Source organism: Aquarana catesbeiana, linkage group LG01 (assembly GCF_042186555.1).
Source record: "Aquarana catesbeiana isolate 2022-GZ linkage group LG01, ASM4218655v1, whole genome shotgun sequence".
Lineage (NCBI taxonomy): Eukaryota > Metazoa > Chordata > Amphibia > Anura > Ranidae > Aquarana > Aquarana catesbeiana.
Window position 1 is genome coordinate 287,836,150 of NC_133324.1, and position 22,144 is coordinate 287,858,293.

At 41.9% G+C, this 22,144-nt stretch overlaps 1 protein-coding gene across 1 annotated transcript in view; it reads right to left on the reverse strand.

Annotated features, from left to right (window-relative positions):
* The window catches only part of SLC5A1 (solute carrier family 5 member 1), a 132,014-nt gene that overhangs the window by 86,704 nt on the left and 23,166 nt on the right, over window positions 1–22,144 (reverse strand). The window lies entirely within an intron of this gene.

The following is a 22,144-nucleotide window of genomic DNA, read 5'->3' on the forward strand; positions in this document are numbered from 1 at the left end:
ATACCTTGTTTCTAGATTTTAAACTGAGAAACCACAGTTTGAATTTACTCATTCCTTGTTACTATAACCTATTGATATTTTACATAAATACACAGAGGCCCTTCTAAGTATATTTAGAATATATTTAGTTAAAGTGGATGTAAACCCACCATTCACCCAGTATAAACGAATAGCACTGTTTTAATGTATATATACATGCAAGCCTTATGCATGTATCCCTATCTTGCAAATGTCACCCCCTTCAGCAGTAGGAGCCCTGCAAAACTCTGGAATCGGTGGGTGGGTCTCTTTGCTCAGTGGGCAGAGTCATGATGTCACAAGTCTCCCCGCCCACCTCTACACTCCTGAGTTTTGAGTAACATCCAGTCAAAACTCAGGAAAGGCACCACATGACTTCAGCATGCCCAGTCATGCTGAGGTGTGGAGCAGCCAATCCTGGGAGAGCTGGAGAAGAAAGGAGGAAAGATATGAAGCTGGAATCGTAACACTCTCTCTCTCATGCCGTTCATGAGATAAAGAAATGAGATGTCAGTCACAGCAGTGGAGGATGTGGCGACACAAACTTATCTGTGTGTCATTTTTTTATCTTACTAAAAAAAGACCAGAGGATTGCTCAGAGCTGGATTAACTCTTTGTGGCAAGACTGGGCACAAATGACTTGACGTCCTCTACTGTACCAGGTAGAAGTCTTCATTAAAAAAATGTTTTTTTCCGGTTTACATCCACTTTAAGAATTTTTTTAATGCAGTAAATTTCCTTCCTATTCTTTAACCAGGGCTGGAAACATGACAAGAAAAGCTAATTTGATGTTTTGAATAATACAAACTAAAGACCTCTATATGTGTCAGTTTCTAATGACCAGAAGGTGACCTGTTTGTTCATGATCCCCAACCATAAGTGTGCACAATCTATTGCATTAGGGTGTGCACCCCAAACCTCAAACACACATGCCTTTTTTGCAGCCTCAGCTGTACTGGACAGTGAATGAATGGGAAGAGCTCTGTGCTGAGCAGCTTCCTGTTTATTCACAAACTGAAGCATAGTAAGCTCCAGGAGCGGAGTGAAACGTGTTGGGGGTGTGACCTGGTCAGAGTCCAGGCTGAGGTTGCCACTCCATTCATTGCAGCAGGACACCATAGATGTGCAACTTCCAGGGGTCACCCTTCCTTTATTGAAGCATAGTTAGCACAGTTTACTACGCTTCAGTTATGAATAAACACAGTGAGTGTGTTCATTTAGAAAAGGAAGGTCCTGGTAAATGACATATTTACTAGTCCCTTTCCCCATTCTCCATCCAAGCATTACAATTTACAAGTCTACAATGTTACAAGAGATCACTTCTCATTACCAAAATGTATGTTACTAGAGAGTTCTTCAAATTTCAAGAGACTGTTTTGTTACAAGTTACAGAAACTGCTGCACCTGAGTTTTATATGTTTCAGAAACTACTAAGATGGGTGAACTAGAAATACTATTGTACGAGGAGGATTTGGATTTTGTGGAAATTTCAGAGACTTGGTTCAACAGCTCTCATGATTGGCTGGCAAGGGAGCTAGATGACATCACTAAGGGAGCTAGGGAGGAGGTGGAATCCTTATGGGTAGAGCTCCAAAGGGATGAAGCTAAGGGGAAAATAATACTGGGAGCATGCTATATGCCCCCTAACCTGAGGGAGGAGGGGGAGGTGGACCTCCTATCACAATTTGGATTAGCAAGTATGGGAAGTGTTATCATAATGGGGGGTTTTAATTATCCAGACATAGACTGGGCGGAGGTAACCACGCATTCGCCTAAGGCTCGCCAGTTCCTAAATGTCTTGCAGGACAATTTCATGGGTCAGATGGCATTACTAGATCTACAAGATATACTGAAATACGGGGCAATTTAGTAAACAGCGATCACAGGTTAATTGGCTTCAGTATAAATCACACAAATAGGAAACATAAGGGAAATACAAAGACACTGAAAAGAGCCAACTTGCCTAAACTATGAACCTTGCTAGAAGATATAAATTGGGATAAAATCTTAGGAACAAAGAACACGGAGGAGAGATGGGTTCGCTTTAGGAGCATATTAAATAAGGGCATTAGCCAGTGCATCCCATTGGGTAATAAATTTAAAAGAGCAAATAAAAGTCCTGGATGGCTTAACGCCAATGTAAAAATGCATATAAAAGCAAAAGAGAAGGCCTTCAAAAAATACAAGGTTGAGGGATAATCATCAGCATTCAAACTTTATAAAGAATGCAACAAGAAATGTAAGGGTACAGTTAGGGTGGCTATGATAGAACACGAAAGACACAGCAGAGGAGAGCAAAAAAAATCCCAAGAAATTCTTCAAGTATGTACACAGTAAAAAAAGGGAGGACAGACAATATTGGCCCCATAACGAATGAGGAAAGACATCTGGTTACAAAGGATGGGGAGATGGCGAAGGTATTGAATTTATTCTTCTCCTCAGTCAGCACAATGGAATCGGGGGCTTCAGTAACCAAAACTGCAGTGTTTATACTCATGACACATCACAAGAAGCACCCTCATGACTAATAGAGGACAGAGTTAGAATTAAACTTGGGAAACTTAACATTAATAAATAACTGGGACCTGATGCACCTGAGGGTTTGCCAGACCATTGTTCCTAATTTTTACTGACAGTCTACTGACTGGAACGGTACCAGCAGATTGGAGAAAAGCCAATGTAGCACCAATATTTAAAAAGGGCCCAAAATACATCCTTGGGAATTACAGTCCAGTTAGCCTAACATCAATAGTATGCAAGCTCTTAGAGGGGATGATAAGGGACTATATACAATATTTTAGTAATGAAACGGTATCATTAGCAATAATCAGCAAGGATTCATGAAGAATTGTTCTTGCCAAACCAATCTATTATTCTTCTATGAGGAGGTGAGTTTCCATCTAGATAAAGGAAGGCCCATAGATGTGGTGTATCTGGATTTTGCAAAAGCATGTGACACAGTTCCCCATAAATGTTTACTGTAAAAAATAAGGTCCGTTGGCATGGACCATAGGGTGAGTACATGGATTGAAAACTGGATACAAGGGTGAGTTCAGAGGGTGGTGATAAATGAAGAATATTCAGAATGGTCAGGGAGGGGTGGGTAGTGGGGTCCCACAGGGTTCTGTGCTGGGACCAATCCTATTTAATTTGTTCATAAACGACCTGGAGGATGTGGTAAACAGTTCAATCTCTGTATTTGCGGACGATACTAAGCTAAGCAGGGCAATAACTTCTTGCAACTTTGAAAGAAGATCTGAACAAATTAATGGGGTGGGCAACTACATGGCAAATGAGGTTTAATGTAGAAAAATGTAAAATATGCATTTGGTGGCAAAAAATATGAATGCAATCTATACACTAGTGGGAGAACCTCTGGGGAAATCTAGAATGGAAAAGGACCTGGGGGTCCTAGTAGATGATAGGCTTAGCAATGGCATGCAATGCCAAGCTGCTGCTAACAAAGCAAACAGAATATTGGCATGCATTAAAAAAGGGATTAACTCCAGGGATAAAGTGATAATTCTCCCGCTCTACAAGACTCTGGTGAGGCCGCACCTAGAGTATGCTGTACAGTTCTGGGCACCAGTCCTCAGGAAGGATGTACTGGAAATGGAGCGAGTACAAAGAAGGGCAACAAAGCTAATAAAGGGTCTGGAGGACATTAGTTATGAAGAAAGGTTGCGAGCACTGAACTTTTTCACTCTGGAGAAGAGACGCTTGAGAGGGGATATGATTTCAATTTACAAATACCACACTGGTGACCCCACAATAGGGATAAAAAATTTTCGTGGAAGGGAGTTTAACAAGACATGTGGCCACTCATTAAAATTAGAAGAAAAGAGGTTTAACCTTAAACTACGTAGAGGGTTCTTTACTGTAAGAGCGGCAAGGATGTGGAATTCCCTTCCACAGGTGGTGGTCTCAGCGGGGGGGGGGGGATCCATAGTTTCAAAAAACTATTATGCCGCGTACACACGGTCGGACTTTTTGTCTACAAAAGTCCGACGGACCAAATCCGGTGGACAATCCGATCGTGTGTGGGCTTCCCCGGACTTTCAGCGGACTTTTCCAGCTGCAAATCTGACGGACTTTAGATTTGGTACATGCTTCAAATCTTTACGTCGTAACTCCACCGGACCCAGAAATCCGCTCGTCTGTATGCTAGTCCGACAGACAAAAACCCACGCTAGGGCAGCTATTGGCTACTGGCTATCAACTTCCTTATTTTAGTCCGGTGTACGTCATCACGTACGAATCCGTCGGACTTTTGTGTGATCGTATGTAGGCAAGTCCGTTCGTTAGAAAGTCCGCTGCAAGTCCGCCAAAAGTCCGTCGAAAGTCTGTCGGACGGGCTGTCAGACTTTTGTAGCTGAAAAGTCCGACCGTGTGTACACGGCATAAGATAAGCACCTGAACGAGGGGTAACATACAGGGATATACAATGTAATACTGACACACACATAGGTTGGACTTGATGGACTTGTGTCTTTTTTCAACTTCACCTACTATGTAACTATGTAACCTCTGTACAAAAAAAGCTGGCATATTAGGATGTCTTATAACAGAGACTTCTGCACATTACACAATGCTTTAGATGTTACAGAGACTGTTACATATTACAAGAGACTGTCATGCTAACAGTGATACTGCCTGAGATTGCCATGTTACAGAGACCATTGCAAATTACATGAGACTGCTGAGCATTTCAAAAACATGCAGTGTTGTTTTATTTCCACCCAACCTAAAGCCTTTTCAAATAATTTGCCTTGACCTTTCCAATAACTTTTTGACATGTTTGATAATAATAGGCAGATTACCCAGTTCAGGGATCTAACATAAAGAGTTCCTTGGATGTTTTTGTACATAAACCTTTGTGTATCTTTGGAAATAGAGAAGAGGGAATAGACAAATGAATATGCCATCTAACAATTCTGAATATTCCATCTAAAAATTCTGCTAAGGTTTTTGTAACTGTCAGATGGTTTTTGCCTTTTTATAGGTGGAGGTGAGGGCTCTAAGTAAATATTACACACAAGAATTATCAGAGGTGCTAGTAATTTTATGTAGCCATGTTTTTGTTATTACATGCATTAGGTCCGGTTCACACTGGTGCGACATACGCTCGGATTTTGGGAGCACACATGTATAAATCAATGGTTCCCTATGAGAGCCGTCTTAACTGGCCCGACACAAGTCGGTCCGACTTTAGAAAAGGTTCCTGCACTACTTTGGTCCATTTTCAGCCAATTCAATATTATTAAAGTCAAATCCTTGTCCTAACCATCCGACTTGTCACATATGACATGGTGATAACAGCAGCAGGAAAAGGAATTTATGTCACACTGGGATTGTTTTGATTGTTCAAAGGACAAGTCAAACTATCTCAAAGTTGGAGCAAAATCGTACCCTGTTCATTCAAGTTGGATGGATGTCGCACAGCAAAGTAGGATGGCAGTCGTACAACAGTCGTGTCGTACCAGTGTGAACCTGGCCTTACAGTGGAAATCTGTACATTGTTGCACACACTATAGATGAACTGTAGGCGCTAGACTGTAGATATACTTTTGTTGAACTCTGTGTATTAATTATCCTATGTATTGCATATAATATAAAAAGAAAAGCTATAATCTATATGAATGTTTAACAGCAATGTGAAAATACAGTATATGTCATTGTAATTAATTAGATAACGTTAATGGCATTATGTACAAGGTCCTCTGTTGAGCTGAATCTCTTTATCTCAGGCTTGTTTCTTCATATAGTCTGACTCCTCTTATTTCTTCCTAATCATTCTGTTTCCATGCTTTAGGTCATGAATGCACAAGAAAGGCATGCATAGCTTATGCTCTTAGAGTTTCCTAGGGCCTGGTGGGACAATTTAGAGTTAAATACATTTTTTGTTGTAGAGATGCCCAAAATATGACTTGTATCTTGGTGCAGTCTTCTGGAAAAATCAGTAATGCCGTGTACACACGGGCGGACTTTTCGACCGGACTGGTCCGACGGAACTAATCTGTTGGACAATCCGACCATGTATGGGCTTCATCGGACCTTCAGCGTACTTTTTCTGTCGTAAATCAGACGGACTTTGGATTTGGAACATGTTTCAAAACTTTCCGACGGACTCGAGTCCGGTCGAAAAATCCGTTTGTCTGTATGCTAGTCTGACAGACAAAAAAGGACGCAAGGGCAGCTATTGGCTACTGGCTATGAACTTCCTTATTCTAGTCCCTTTGTACGTCATCACGTTCATACCAACAGACTTTCGAACGGACTTTAATCCGTTCGTGTGTGAGCAAGTCTGGTCGTCCGAAAGTCTGTCGTAACTCTGTCGTAACTCCGTCGAATGTCAGTCGGACGTTTGATGCTGAAAAGTCCGCCCGTGTACACAGCATAAGTCAATCACACAAGCAGGAAATGACATATCTGGGGGGCATTCTTTACACCATCTGTGTACAGAACACCTCCAGGTTGCCATATTGCATTGCATTTTTACAGAAAATTACAGTGCTGCAGATTGAAAAGGAAAGGTCATTTTTTAAATAAAATTCAGTTACACTATTGCCCCGTACACACGGTCGGACATTGATCGGACATTCCGACAACAAAATCCATGGATTTTTTCTGACGGATGTTGGCTCAAACTTGTTTTGCATACACACGGTCACACAAAGTTGTCGGAAAATCCGATCGTTCTGAATGTGGTGACGTAAAACACATATGTCGGGACTATAAATGGGGCAGTAGCCAATAGCTTTCATCTCTTTATTTATTCTGAGGATGCGTGGCACTTTGTGCGTCGGATTTGTGCACACACGGATTTTGTTGTCGGAAAATTTTATAGCAAGCTCTCAAACTTTGTGTGTAGGAAATTCCGATGGAAAATGTGTGATGGAGCCCACACACGGTCGAAATTTCCGACAAGGTCCTATCACACATTTTCCGTCGGAACATCCAACCGTGTGTAAAGGGCATTAGACTTGTGTAGTAATTGTGTAAGCTATATATTTTTTTTTTCATTTGCTATTTTTTTCCCATAAAAGTGGAGTTACGCTTAAAAATGTTTTTTAAAAGTTTTTTCACAATTAAGAGATAGCATTATTTGAGTAATGAGTTCTCTTCATGGAGATATCACGGGTCATTAAACTCCTAATTCCCTTTCCTGCATTCAGGCAACTCTGAGGATACAGCATCCTTGATTGCTGCTTCACTTGGCTCTCCTAATCGGGAACTGATGGCTCTAAATCTGGAAGTGCTCAGAGCTGAGAGCTTTTAGGTTAATACGTCACAGAAGAGCTGGATGAATTGATGTTTCTTGATGTCTCCCTGCTCACCACTCTAATAGCGATCGGGTGGCTGTATAGCCACTAGATCCCTTCTACAATACAGCCTGCTCTTAAAATGTAAAAACTCCCAGCTTCTGTTGTGGCTGTTAGTTTATTTACATGCTGCTACTTCCACCAATGTAGTAGTAACACTGCGAGTAAAAGTGTTAAACTAAAAAGATTCAGTTTTAAACAGGACACGCCAAACCTGAGCAGATTAGCTCGTCCCTATTGCAAAAAACAAAAACAAATTTAGTATACACATTGCTGTATGTTAGGTCTCATTGTTGGGAGTAGTTTTAGGTGCAGAACTCCTGGTACAGAGAGGGATGATCTACCACTAAGCCCCCTCCAAACTAACCCTTCCTGTATCTCTCACACTAAACTCCTTGTACAGTATTAGGATGCTCTGCCTTATAGACCAGCCTTACTGTGATTAATATTTGCATTAAAAAGCCACCTTCACTTCACTTCTCCATCACCCGCAGCAGGTATTTCACAATTTCTGGTGTGTAGAATATCTGCTCTCCCACCAACTTGATGTGGTTCCTCCTCGCAACTTATGGGAAAAACCATAGTGCGCAGCAGGGGTAACAGTTATTTGCCCCACCCATACTGAAGGAAAGCCGGCAACTAAAAGAGCTTCTGCAGTTTTAATATCTGTATACACTCACCGGCCATTAGGTACACCTTGCTATTACTGGGTTGGACCCCCTTCAGAACTTACTTAATTCTTAAGGGCATAGATTTAACAATGCGTTGGAAACATTCCTCAGAGATTTTGGTCCATATTGACATAATAGCATCACGCAGCTGTTGCAGATTTGTCAGCTGCACATCCATAATGCGAATCTCTCGATCCACCACATCTCAAAGGTGCTCTATTGGAATGAGATCTGGTGACTGTGGAGGCCATTGGAGTACAGGGAACTCATTGTCATGTTCAAGAAACCAGTGGTGAGATGATTTGAGCTTTGTGACATGGTGCATTATCCTGCTGGTAGTATCCATCAGAAGATGTAGTCATAAAGGGATGGACATGGTCAGCATCAATAATCAGATAGGCCGTGGTGTTTAAATGATGCCCAATTGGTAATAAGGGGCCCAAAGTGTGCCAAGAAAATATCCCCCCAAACCATTACACCACCACAAACCTGAACCCTTCACACAGGGCAGGATGGATCCATGCTTTCATGTTGTTTACACCAAATTCTGACTCTACTATCTGAATGTTGCAGCTCAAATTGAGTCTCATCAAACCAGGCAAAGTTTTTCAATCTTCTATTGCCCAATTTTGGTAAAACGGGTGCAAATTGTAGCCTCAGTTTCCTGTTCTTAGCTGATAGGAGTGGCACCCGGTGTGGTCTTATGCTGCTGTAGCCCATCTGCTTCAAGGTTCAATGTGTTGTGCCTTCAGAGATGGTATTCCGCATACCTTGGTTGAAACGAGTGGTTATTTGAGTTACTCTTGCCTTTCTATCATCTTGAACCAGTCTACCCATTCTCTTCTGACTTCTAACATCAGCAAGGCATTTTCATCCACACAACTACCGCTCACTGGATATTTTCTCTTTTTTGGACCATTCTCTGTAAACCCTGGAGATGGTTGTGCGTAAAAATCCCAGTAGATCAGCAGTTTTTTAAATACTCAGACCAGCTCCTTTGGAACCAACAACCATGCCATGTTCAAAGTCCCTTAAATCCCCCTTGTTCCCCATTCTGATGTTCAGTTTGAACTTCAGCAAGTCGTCTTCGCCACGTCTAGATGCTTAAATGCATTGAGTTGCTGTCATGTAATTGGCTGATTAGCAATTGTGTTACCAAGCAATTAAACAGGTGTACCTAATAAAGTGGCCAGTGAGTGTGGTTTTTGGTGTTAACACTTGAAGTACACTTGAGTTAACCCCCACCTGCTTTCTACCTCTCTTTGCTGGATCATAACTATGGAGGGTCGCCATACTGACTATTACTGAGACACAGAAGTTGAAAATCAACAGTTGCTTTTGCAACCAAAGGCACCTTTCACACCGATCAGTTTTTCTTCTGTTCTTACCTTACCAAAAGCGGAAGAAAAATGCATGACCATTAAATCCTATGGAGCTCTTTACACCAGTCAGTTGCGTTTTTAAAAGACCTGCATTTTTGATGCGGTAAAAAAAAAAAAAAACACACCAAAAATGCACCTTCCTATTGAAATGAATGGAAAAAACATAAAAAATGCACCAGCGTTGTGTTTTTGGTACATTTCTGGAGTCACGTGTCTTTTTTTCACAGTAAAATGCACCGGAAAGGCAACAAAAACACGTAAAAACAATTTTTGCTATGCAGCAGTGTGAAAGCAGCCAAAAGGCAAATGGGCTTTACTGGGAACCTTTAATTTTCCATAAGTTTATAAATGAATGCTTTGTTTTGTAATATTTGTTTTGACATTGTAAGTGTACATTTTTAGTATAGAATGTATACAAACTATTTAATTTGCAAAGCATGTTGGGTGTTCTACCAAGAAGGCCTGTGTTAAAGGATAAGTTCACCTTCTGGAGCATTTTACACGTTATGTACACCCATATTTACGGTGTAACATGTAACATGCTCTAAATCTGCCCCCTACAACCCCAATTCGGAAGAGGAAACCTCTCCCCGCACCTGTTTTCAGATTTTGAAAACAAAGTGGCTGCGCGGGGCTCTAACCACAGAACCACATAATTTATTCACTGGAATCTGTGAATGAAAATCCTGTCCACCACTGCAGCAGATGGACTTGTAGTTTGAATGTGTACTGATTAGCACGCTCGTAGTCCGTTACACACTCCCTACAGGTACAGGCTAAAAGCTCGGGGGAGACTATGCGGGAACTTGAAATTGCATTGCGGATGCAATACCTTGCAGGCTCCTGTTTAAAAAAAAATAATAAATGCACATTTGTTAACCTGCAAAAAAATGTGCATTTATTATTTTGTAGTAAAACATAAACTTAGCCTTAGTTTGCCATATACTAAGAGATTTTCGAATGACCATTCACATGAATATTCATATGAAAAATCTCAGTACATTCGATGACTTGACAAATATTGTTCGAAAGTACTTCAAAATTTAATTTGCTTTTACCATCTAGTTTTGGAAAACCTATAATTTCCTGAATTAACCAGTTGCTTACTGGGCACTTATACACCCTTCCTGCCCAGGCCAATTTTCAGCTTTCAGTGCTGTCGCACTTTGAATGAAAATTGCGTGGTCATACAACACTGTACCCATATGAAAGTTTTATCATTTTTTTTCACACAAATAGAGCTTTCTTTTGGTGGTATTTAATCACCGCTGGGGTTCATTTTTTGCTAAACAAACAAAGAGAGACCGGAAATGTAGAAAAAAAAAAAAAAGTTTTTCATACTTTGTTTTAAACTTTTGCAAACGTAATTTTTCTCCTTAACTGATGGACACTGATGAGGCAGCACGGATAGGCTGCACTGATAGGTGGACACTGATAGGTGGCACAGAGAGGTGGCACTGATAGGTGGCACTGATGTGCTCTGATAGGCACTGGTAGGCGGCACTGATAGGCAGCACTGATAGGTGACACGGATGATGAGGCACTGATGGGCACTGATTGGTGGCACTTATGGACACTGATAGATGGCACTGATAGGCACTGGTAGGCGGCACTGATAGGCAGCACTGATAGGTGACACTGATGATGAGGCACTGATGGGCACTGATTGGTGGCACTTATGGACACTGATAGATGGCACTGATAGGCACTGGTAGGTGGCACTGATAGGCAGCACTAATAGGTGACATAGATGATGAGGCACTGAAGGGCATTGATTGGCACTGATTAGCGGAATTGGTGGGCACTAAGGATGAGCTCAGGCATGTTCACAACCCGCACGTGCAGAGCCTGCCAGGAAGTTGGCACTGCACAGCGCTAATCACAGTGAGACAGTGAGGCAGTGAGACATTTCTCGATCTCTGCAGCCGCGGATTGGGAAAATGTCTCACTGCCTGTGATTAGCGCTGTGCAGTGCCAACTTCCTGGCGGGCTCTGCACATGTGGGTTGCGAACAGGCCTATACTCATCCTTAGTAGGCACTGATTAGCAGTATTGATGGGCACTGATAGATGGCACTGGTGGGCACTGATAAGCAGCACTGCAGGGCATTGATTGACGGCAATGATCTGCACTGAGGGGACCGATGTCCATCTAACAGAAGCCTGTTAACGGCTTTCCTCTTCTCTTAACGCTGACAGCGTGGGGGAAAAAAAAGCCAATAACCGGCTTCTGTTTACTTCTGTGACCAGCTGTCATTGGCTGGAAGCTGATCACGTGATAAAGGGCCCTCTGTGATTGGCCCTTTACCCAATCTGTGATAAGCCCAGTCCCAAGGACTCTGCGAATTTCAATCCATCTGTGGCCACCTTAACCACTTGCCGACCGGCTCATGCCGATATACGTCGGCAAAGTGGCACGGGTGCACAAAGCGACGTACCTGTAAGTCACTGCGTCATCGGCGGCTAACGGGCGCGTACACGCCGCTGAGCGCCGCCACACAGCGCGGGTCCCGCAGACTCAATGTCCGCCAGTGGCCCGCGATCGTGGCACGGAGAGGCAGAACGGGGAGATGCCTATGTAAACAAGGCATTTCCCTGTTCTGCCTAGCAACATGATAGGGATCTACTGCTCCCAGTGATCGGGAGCAGTGATCTCTGTCATGTTCTCGTGAGCCCATCCCCCCTACAGTTATAACATACTGAGGGAACACACTTAACCCCTTGATCCCTTGATCGCCCCCTAGTGTTTAAACCCCTTCCCTGCCAGTGACATTTACACAGTAATCAGTGCATTTTTATAGCACTGATCGCTGTATAAATGCCAATGGTCCCAAAATAGTGTCAAAAGTGTTCGATCTGTCTGCCGCAATGTCGCAGTCATGATAAAAATTCGCTGATCGCCGCCATTACTAATAAAAAAAAAATAATAAAAATGCCATAAATCTATCCCCTATTTTGTGATAACTTTTGCGCAAACCAATTAATATACCCTTATTGCGATTTTTTTTACCAAAAATATGTAGAAGAATACATATTGGCCTAAACTGGAGAAGAATTTTTTTAATATTTTTTTGGGGATATTTATTATAGCAAAAAAGTAAAAAAATATTGCTTTTTTTCAAAATTTTCGCTCTTTAAAAACCGCAGAGGTGATCAAATACCACCAAAATTTGTGGGAAAAAAGGGACGTCAATTATGTTTGGGTACAACATCGCACGACTGCGCAATTGTCAGTTAAAGCAACGCAGTGCCGTATTGCAAAAAAGGGCTTTGTCATTAAGAGGGTAAATCCTTCCGAGGCTGAAGTGGTTAAGTAGATCAGGGTTTTGTTTACTACAAAAGCTAGTCTTACAGACTTAAGCTGCTGAACATTTTTAAAACTCTCTCTGTTGATTACAAGTAATAAAAATGAAATAAAAAGAATGCAATAAATACATGAATATGTGATGTTTCATGTTAACCAAATGAGAAAGAAATACAAAGTAATTTTAAAATGTCTATTCCTTTGCAAATTATTTATTTATGCACATTTTTCGGATGCGATGGGCGTCGTGATGGACATCGAGGGACACTATTTTTTTTTTCCTTTTATTAAAGGACTTGTCAAAAACTGTTTCCTATGTTTCTTACTTTTTGACAAGTTTCTTTTCTGTAAGTATCAGCTTATCTACAGCTACAGTCAGGTCCATAAATATTGGGACGTTGACACAATTCTAATCTTTTTGGCTCTATACAACACCACAATGGATTTGACATGAAAGGAACAAGATGTGCTTTAACTGCAGACTTTCAGCTTTAATTTAAGAGTATTTACATCCAAATCAGGTGAACGGTGTAGGAATTACAACAGTTTGTATATGTGCCTCCCACTTTTTAAGGGACCAAAAGTAATGGGACAGATTAACAATCATCCATCAAACTTTCACTTTTTAATACTTGGTTGCAAATCCTTTGCAGTCAATTACAGCCTGAAGTCTGGAACGCATAGACATCACCAGACGCTGGGTTTCATCCCTGGTGATGCTCTGCCAGGCCTCTACTGCAACTGTCTTCAGTTCCTGTTTGTTCTTGGGGCATTTTCCCTTCAGTTTTGTCTTCAGCAAGTGAAATGCATGCTCAATCAGATTCAGGTCAGGTGATTGTCTTGGCCATTGCGTAACATTCCACTTCTTTCCCTTAAAAACTCTTTGGTTGCTTTCGCAGTATGCTTCGGGTCATTGTCCATCTGCACTGTGAAGCGCCGTCCAATGAGTTCTGAAGCATTTCGCTGAATATGAGCAAAAATATTGCCCGAAACACTTCAGAATTCATCCTGCTGCTTTTGTCAGCAGTCACATCATCAATAAATACAAGAGAACCAGTTCCATTGGCAGCCATACATGCCCACGCCATGACACTGATGATATGGTATGCTTTGGATCATGAGCAGTTCCTTTCCTTCTCCATACTCTTCTCTTCCCATCACTCTGATACAAGATGATCTTGGTCTCATCTGTCCATAGGATGTTGCTCCAGAATTGTGAAGGCTTTTTTAGATGTTGTTTGGCAAACTCTAATCTGGACTTCCTGTTTTTGAGGCTCACCAATGGTTTACATCTTGTGGTGAACCCTCTGTATTCACTCTGGTGAAGTCTTCTCTTGATTGTTGACTTTGACACACATACACCTACCTCCTGGAGAGTGTTCTTGATCTGGCAAACTGTTGTGAAGGGTGTTTTCTTCACCAGGGAAAGAATTCTTCGGTCATCCACCACAGTTGTTTTCCGGGTCTTTTGGTGTTGCTGAGCTCACCGGTGCATGCTTTCTTTTTAAGGATGTTCCAAACAGTTGATTTGGCCACACTTAATGTTTTTGCTATCTCTCTGATGGGTTTGTTTTGTTTTTTCAGCCTAATGATGGCTTGCTTCACTGATAGTGACAGCTCTTTGGATCTCATATTGAGAGTTGACAGCAACAGATTCCAAATGCAAATAGCACACTTGAAATGAACTCTGGACCTTTTATCTGCTCCTTGTAAATGGGATAATGAGGGAATAACACACACCTGGCCATGGAACAGCTGAGCAGCCAATTGTCCCATTACTTTTGGTCACTTAAAAAAGTAGGAGGCACATATACAAACTGTTGTAATTCCTACACGTTCACCTGATTTGGATGTAAATACCCTCAAATTGAAGCTGAAAGTCTGCAGTTAAAGCACATCTTGTTTGTTTAATTTCAAATCCATTGTGGTGGTGTATAGAGCCAAAAAGATTAGAATTGTGTCGATGTCCCAATATTTATGGACCTGACTGTAAGTACTCCTTAAGGGAACTTTTTTGGATCCTTCAGAAAGTTTTCCCTCCTTCATTCTTATCAAGGATTTATTATATTTATATATCAAATTTTGTGTACCTACAGTGAACTCATTTTTGCACCCATACTCCTGAAGAGTGAATGTGATTCACGAAACGCGTAGAGTTTTTCCATTCATGTGATGCCAAGACAGTTCGGCTTTCATACAGCATGTACTCAGTTCTGTATGTATATGTATAATTATGTATCATCATTGTATACAGTGTATATTTTCATGGTATACTTTTACCAATATGTCAGCCTTTGTATATGGTTATGTTTATGTTTTGAAAACGTTATAATGCATTTCTAGACGACAGAATTGCGTTTAATACAATAAAGGTTTTATCATATATATATACTCCATACACTTATTTTTGCAGCAATAAGCCTCATTTAAAATCCCATTCTTTTTCCTTTGTTTTTAACTAATAGTGCTTATATCCTCCATAAAACTTAAATTTATTAAATAAGTACAGGTTACTTACATTGCTCAGGTGCTTCCAGCGCACCAGGCTATGACAAGCATTAAAATCTGTGTTTTGAACACACCGCTCTCTCCACACAATCCTCACAGACAATGATCCGACTCACAGCCCCACACTGGATGCAGATGGCCCCTTCCCAAATGTGTTGACAAAGGGTCACGTGTTTTCCTCAGGGGATTAATCTACAGCCTCACCAGTGCCCATCAATGCAGCCTCACCAGTGCCCATCAGTGCAGCCTGATCAGTGCCCATTAATGTAGCCTCACCAGTGCCCATCAATGCAGCCTCACCAGTCCACACCAATGCAGCCTCACCAGTGCCCATCAATGCAGCCTCACCAGTGCCCATCAATGCAGCCTGATTAGTGCCCAACAATGCAACCTCACCAGTGCACATCAATGCAGCCTTACCAGTGCCCATCAATGCAGCCTCATCAGTGCCCATCAATGTAGCCTCACCAGTGCCCATCAATGCAGCCTGACCAGTGCCAAGCAATGCAGCCTGACCAGTGCCTATCAATACAGCCAGACCAGTGCCCAGCAATGCAGCCTGACCAGTGCCCAGCAATGCAGCCTGACCAGTGCCCAGCAACGCAGCAGAGGAGGTCACTCTGCCAGTGAGTAGGAGCAGAGGGATGGTTGCAGCACACAAGGATGGGGAAAACAGCAGCTTGATCCATGGGACAGGCCAGCCGACCAGCCCCAGATATCCTTGGGAACAAGATAATTGAACGTCAAGCAGCCACGTGTGAGCCTAAGGATTTAGGCAGCTCTGAGAGCCCAGTCCAGGAGATGGCGGCGGGGCACGAGGATGAAGCCAGCGGCTGCCAGATCAACACCGTGGATGGGTGGCCTGGCTGGGACTGGGTATAAAGCAGGGGAGAGAGGGAGGCAGGCTGAGCAAGGAGGGAGATTCATTAGCGTTCAGAAGCACGGATGGTGCAGGAGGAAGTAAGGATGACCGGAGCTTCTTTTTCCAAGCCGTCCACCATGGCTCACATTCGGACACTTCCTGATTGGCCGGGAGGAGGAGCAGAAAGACATTAGCAAATATGAATTTACTAATGTCACACAACTGGGTGGGCTCAGGTGCAGTGCTCTGCATCCAGAGCCCACCCTTTTTTGAAGCCAATTAGAGCCTAGGCTCTAATTATGTGCTTCAGAAACAAAAGAAACATTGCAATCCATGTGCCCGGCACCCCGCATGTACAGTAGGGCGTCCTAAGAACAGATTGACCCTCACCAACAAATAAGCAGAGAATTAGTGGGAGTGTAAACTAGATAAGTACTGCATAGAATGGAATTAGAAAGAGGGTACAAGAACTCTGGTGTGCATTATTCAAGTTGGGTAATATGGGCATATAGAAGGTCAAGTCAGGCATGTGCAGGAGAAGAAGAAGGGGGTGGGGGAGAGGAAAAGGGTAGAATAGGAGATAGGTGGATTTCGAGCTAGGCGTATGAAGAGAACTGTCAAGCTCACTAAAGGTAGCGGGAAAGAGTGGAGAAGAGATAGGGGGGCTGGTGGTAAGAAAGGCCAACTAGGGAAGTGGGTGGAAGGAGAGCAAGAGGAGAAATGTTTGCCCCCCAGTTCTATGATGAAGAGCAAGGGTACTATTTAATATAGCTGAGAAGTAAAGCCTTATCTGAGAAGGTGAAGTCATTCCAGTAAAACCAAGTTTAAAGATATATGTCATGTTTGTTTTGAGAGGCTAGGATAAGGTCCTCCATCCTCCTGATTCCCTCCACCTTATTAGACCCTATGGAAATTGTAGGTGGGAAAGGGTATTTTCCATTTAAATTGGAATGCTTATTGCTTTTGTATGGAACATAATAAACATAAATGCATCCATGTATTATCATTTTGCGGGCAGGCAGCCTATCCCATCCTTATGGGCCCTAAAGCAAAACAAAAGAAAGGAACATAGAGGGTAAACCTTTGACCCAAGTGATCTCTAGTTAACTGTCATTAACAACATTAATAACTATGCGATGACATGATGATTATTGTTTGTCAGAGTTGTCAGCTGCACTGTTACATGTACCAATGTGTGGGAAACACTCACAGCTAGCATCTCACCTCTTAAAGAAAATTACTTTAAGGGCTCATTCACACAAGCAAGCAGCACAAATCCCACAGCTGCTGGTGTGCCCTGGGAATAAACCGTGATGATGCACTAGGGGCACTGTTTTCTTTTTGTATTAGAACTTTATGAAAATGTCACAAGTGACATTTTATTAACTTGTTTTAACACAACAGCAAAATCTGCAGTAATTTGCATTAGAACCTTCTGCGCTAAATCAAAGTACTGCGTGCAGCACCTTTTTTCAGCACACAACACTGCAATGCAGTGGTGTGAACTGCCCTCATAGAGAACAAGGCTTTTTGGCAAGGCTGCCCAGCGCACCTAGTATGATCGAGCCCTAAATGCTTGCATAACATGTTACAATATACAGCTACAGTGTTATTGTATTTATATGTTTTGTCTTTATTGTACATGCACTTTCACTGGGTGATTTACTATGCACATTTTCTATAAATAAACCCCCTAGCGTTATAGAATTGCCTTTTTTTTCATAATCGTCTTTCTATTTCTGTCTAGTAAATAGGAGAAAGACAAAAGAATAAGGCCATTATACATAACTCCGGTTACAATGTACCCATGTCCACATAACTTATATAGCACAAAATTGACCCCTGGATTTGTTTGGATCTCTGTCAATCTGTCATGTAACTGTTCAGATATTTCTGTAAGTGTTACGAACTCCGGGAAGATATGGGATGATCTTATTCAGATAAATTATTAATCTGAAGAACAGGTATTAGGCACACAATCACGTCAAATCATTAACCACATATATTCACACCTTTGCAATACCCAACAAAAAACATTACCACTGCAGAATGGACTTTCAACATGCAGTTAAGATCTCAGCTGCAACTAAGAAGCTTTCTCGACCAATCAAATAACAGTAAAACACCCATCAAGGCAAATACAGTGCCTTGAAAAAGTATTCATACCCCTTAAAAATGTCCACATTTTGTCATGTTACAACTAAAAACGTAAATGTATTTTATTGGGATTTTATATGATAGCCCAACACAAAGTGGCACATAATTGTGAAGTGGAAGGAAAATGATAAATGGTTTTCAATTTTTTTTACAAATAAATATGTGAAAAGTGTGGCGTGCATTTGTATTCAGCCCCCTTTACTCTGATACCCCTAACTAAAATCTAGTGGAACCAATTGCCTTCAGAAGTCACCTAATTAGTAAATAGAGTCCACCTGTGTGTAATTTAATTTCAGTATAAATACAGCTGTTTTGTGAAGCCCTCAGAGGTTTGTTAGAGAACCTTAGTGAACAAACAGTAGAAAAAAACCTATTAGAGTCTGCAAAGACTTGAGACTGGGGCCAAGGTTCACCTTCCAGCAGGACAACTATCCTAAACATATAGCCAGAGCTACAATGGAATGGTTTAGATCAAAGCATATACATGCGTTAGAATGGTCCAGTCAAAGTCCAGACCTAAATCCAATTGAGAATCTGTGGCAATATTTGAAAATTGCTGTTCACAGCCGCTCTCCATTCAATCTGACAGAGCTTGAGCTATTTTGCAAAGAAGAATGGGCAAAAATGACCTGCATCTGTAATGGTTGAATACAAATGCACGTCACGCTTTTCACCTATTTATTTGTAAAAAAAAAACGAAAATCATTTATCATTTTCATTACACTTTCATAATTATGTGCCACTTTGTTGTGGATTGGCGTGCGTTCTACTTCCTGGAAAGCTAAACCCGGAAGTGGCCGGAAATGATAATATGACCGGCCACTTCCGGGTTTAGCTTTCCAGGCGGTGGAACGCACGCCGATCCACAACAAGCGCGAGCAAGCAAGGTGGCTGCTTCTCAACTCACCTGATAGTGCTAAGCCTGTTGCTTCAGTGCCGAGGAAAGGCACTTTTAAAGTAAGTGGCCATTAGGCCTGTTGCTTTTATATTTCTTCTTTTAAATAAACGGAATTATGCTATGGTATTGCCTTTTTTCATTTTTCTCTGAACATCATTGTGGCGGAGCTTCTCCTGGCTTATCCATTTGGTACCAGTACATATTACAGATTATTACCATACAAAGCCCCACCTAACCTATCTTTTTAATTAAAGAGGTCATGGTGGTCTGGTAAGTAGGATACTTACCTTCATTCACTGGGTGTCGCTGTATTCGGACTCGCTTTTGGCAGTGGTGATGGTGTAATAGATCAGAAAACTTCACACAATTTATGGACTTTTTTTTATATATCTGCTGGCTGTTTACTGATGCACTTTTCACTTTAATTTTTGTTTTCATTGTCCACTTATGATTATGAAATGATGCATTTTGTATATTTGTAATTAATTGTTCACGTTGTTCATGAAATATTGAGCACTAGCACTTTATTGGTACACATACTTATTATTAGCGCCCCCTTATTATTATACACCCCCCCCCATAGCTCAAAGCTTGCTTGTCAAGTACTTTGAGGGGAGCAGCTTTAATTGAATTTAATTTTCTCATAGTGCGGAGTTCTTCTTTATTAACACTGTGTTATTAGTCTAAGCTGTGCACAGGTCTTTATACAAAGTATATGTGAGCTGACTGATGCTCAATACTTACTCTTTTGCTCTCTATGCTGTGGGAGCCTGCTGTTGTGTGAAAAGGCTGACTGCTGACAGAACATTAAAAAAAAGCTGCCTGTTTGTTTTGGGGAACCCATTGGGGGCATCCGGTTAAGAAGGCACTAGCCTGAGTTTAGTTATTGGCTGGAATAAGCAGATCTTTTGTTTTGTTTTATGCCATGGACTTGTAGTACAAAGCCCGCTGCTTTAAAAAATGCATTTATTAGCTGCCTAATAAAAATGCAGGAAAAAAAGGATAAATCTTCTTGGACTGTTACTGGGTGTCTCTGTCTCAATTATGCCCATCTCCCATAAATATTTTTTTTCCATGTAGCAGTACTGTGGTGTAAGTCAAGGCACCCTCTAAAATTATACACAATCTCAAGGCACCCCATTCTAAAATGTAAAAAAACTAGGCAAAAAGTTTTGCATAATGCAGCAGCATCCACACATGCATCTAACAGGATACCCAATGTTAGAGGTGATTTATTCTTCCAAATCCAACACCATTGCACACTGGTACTGACAAGAATTCCAATGTTTCTCTCCCTCATTCCACTAATGTTACCCCAGTGCTGACAGAGGTGCAGAGGAGGGGAAAACATGGATGCTGTGCAAACGTCAGAAGTCATCCTTATCAACTGATGATGTCATTGGTTGTTAAGATGCCAGTGGCTAGAAGGTTGTAATGGTGCACAATAAAAACCTGTGACGTTGGGTAACTATAAGATAGGCTTGATTCACCTGATAGCTTGTACAGAATTTTTGGGCAATTGTTAGGCATTTTGCCAAGGCACCCCTCTAGAAACCTGAAGGCACCCCAGGGTGCCTGGGCAACCTGGTTGAAAAAGGCTGGTGTAAGGACAGGGTTTTAGTGGTGATATCTGCAACCAAGCCTTTAGGAAATAGTTACTGCTCATAATACAACCTCCCGCTCCAGTAATCAGAATCCTGCTGCTACCCACTCCCAACATAACAATATCAGTTTAGTGCCTTTGATAGCTGCATAAAAGAGATGAAAGCATAGTATATGCTAGGTTGCCTGCTCTGAACGCAGACATGCTTTATTGTATGCTCTGTATACAGTATGTATGTCTATTCACTAGTTCATGGGTTCTTAACATTTTTACAAATATAGATGCCCAATGGATTTGTCCAAATACCCTCCTCACCTGTCAAAATCATCATCATTATGAGTCCTATTAGGTACCAGTAGAACTGGAAAAGATGTCAATAACTTGTTAAGAACCCATGAACCCATGAAAAGATGTCAATAAATGTCATGCAGTTAACAATTTTGACAGCTGATCGACCTCAAAGAAACAACATCGGCTTGCCCATACGGGGCAAAGTGACACTGTCTTTGCAAAAGGTAGCCTCTCTCCAACCCCACTTCTTCTCATACTCGCCTTACCAGCACCCTCTTCCCGCTCCTACCTTCTCCACAGATAGCTACAATGCCCAGAACTTCTTTGTATGGAGGAGCATGTGACCTTCTCCACTGTGATGGTGTTTGGGTTTAGCAGCCAATCTCTAGCCCTGAGCACTGTAATATGACTGGGGGAGCAACATCACTGGGTTGCCAAAACCAGTTATTTCAGTGTTGTTCTGAAGAAAAAAAAAAAAGAAGCAAGGTAGCACTGGTGTCAGGAACCTCATGTCAGCCATCAGAAAGGCTGTGCCAGCTGTAAGGCTCATGCGCATAAACATGATTTCGGACATAAGGGTGTAACTAAATGTGCAACAATGTGAACACACATAGGAACGCACACACCATGATGTGCATGTGAATGCATGGGCACGCCCACCACAAATACTGGCACCTAGTGGGCTATTTTAACCTGTGCCCTGCATGAGATCAGTGCTGAATGGTCTTTCAGCTTGAGTTTATGTTTTTCCTGATCCTGAATTTGTGTGACCGTTAACGGACCAGTTTTCAACTGACCTGCTTCTGAATCATCCTTGCCTGCCTAAGCCTGTTGCCTATCTTTATTACTGACCTCAGCCTGGACTTCCGATCAAGATTTTACTCAACGATAGTGTACCTCGCTACCTACACATAGCCAACTGTGGCTTGTTTCTGACCTTGATCCTGCTCACTATTTAGTGCTTTCCTGCTCGACTGTTACCAATCTCGGCTTGAGACCCAGCTCTGCTCACTGCTGGACATGATGTATTCTGGGTGCCCTCTCCTCTGTTCTTCTGCTTACCTGTCAGGGCTGGGCTCTCGGCCCTTTCTTCTCTGTACATAGGTTGCTTAGCTGTCGGTTAATTGCC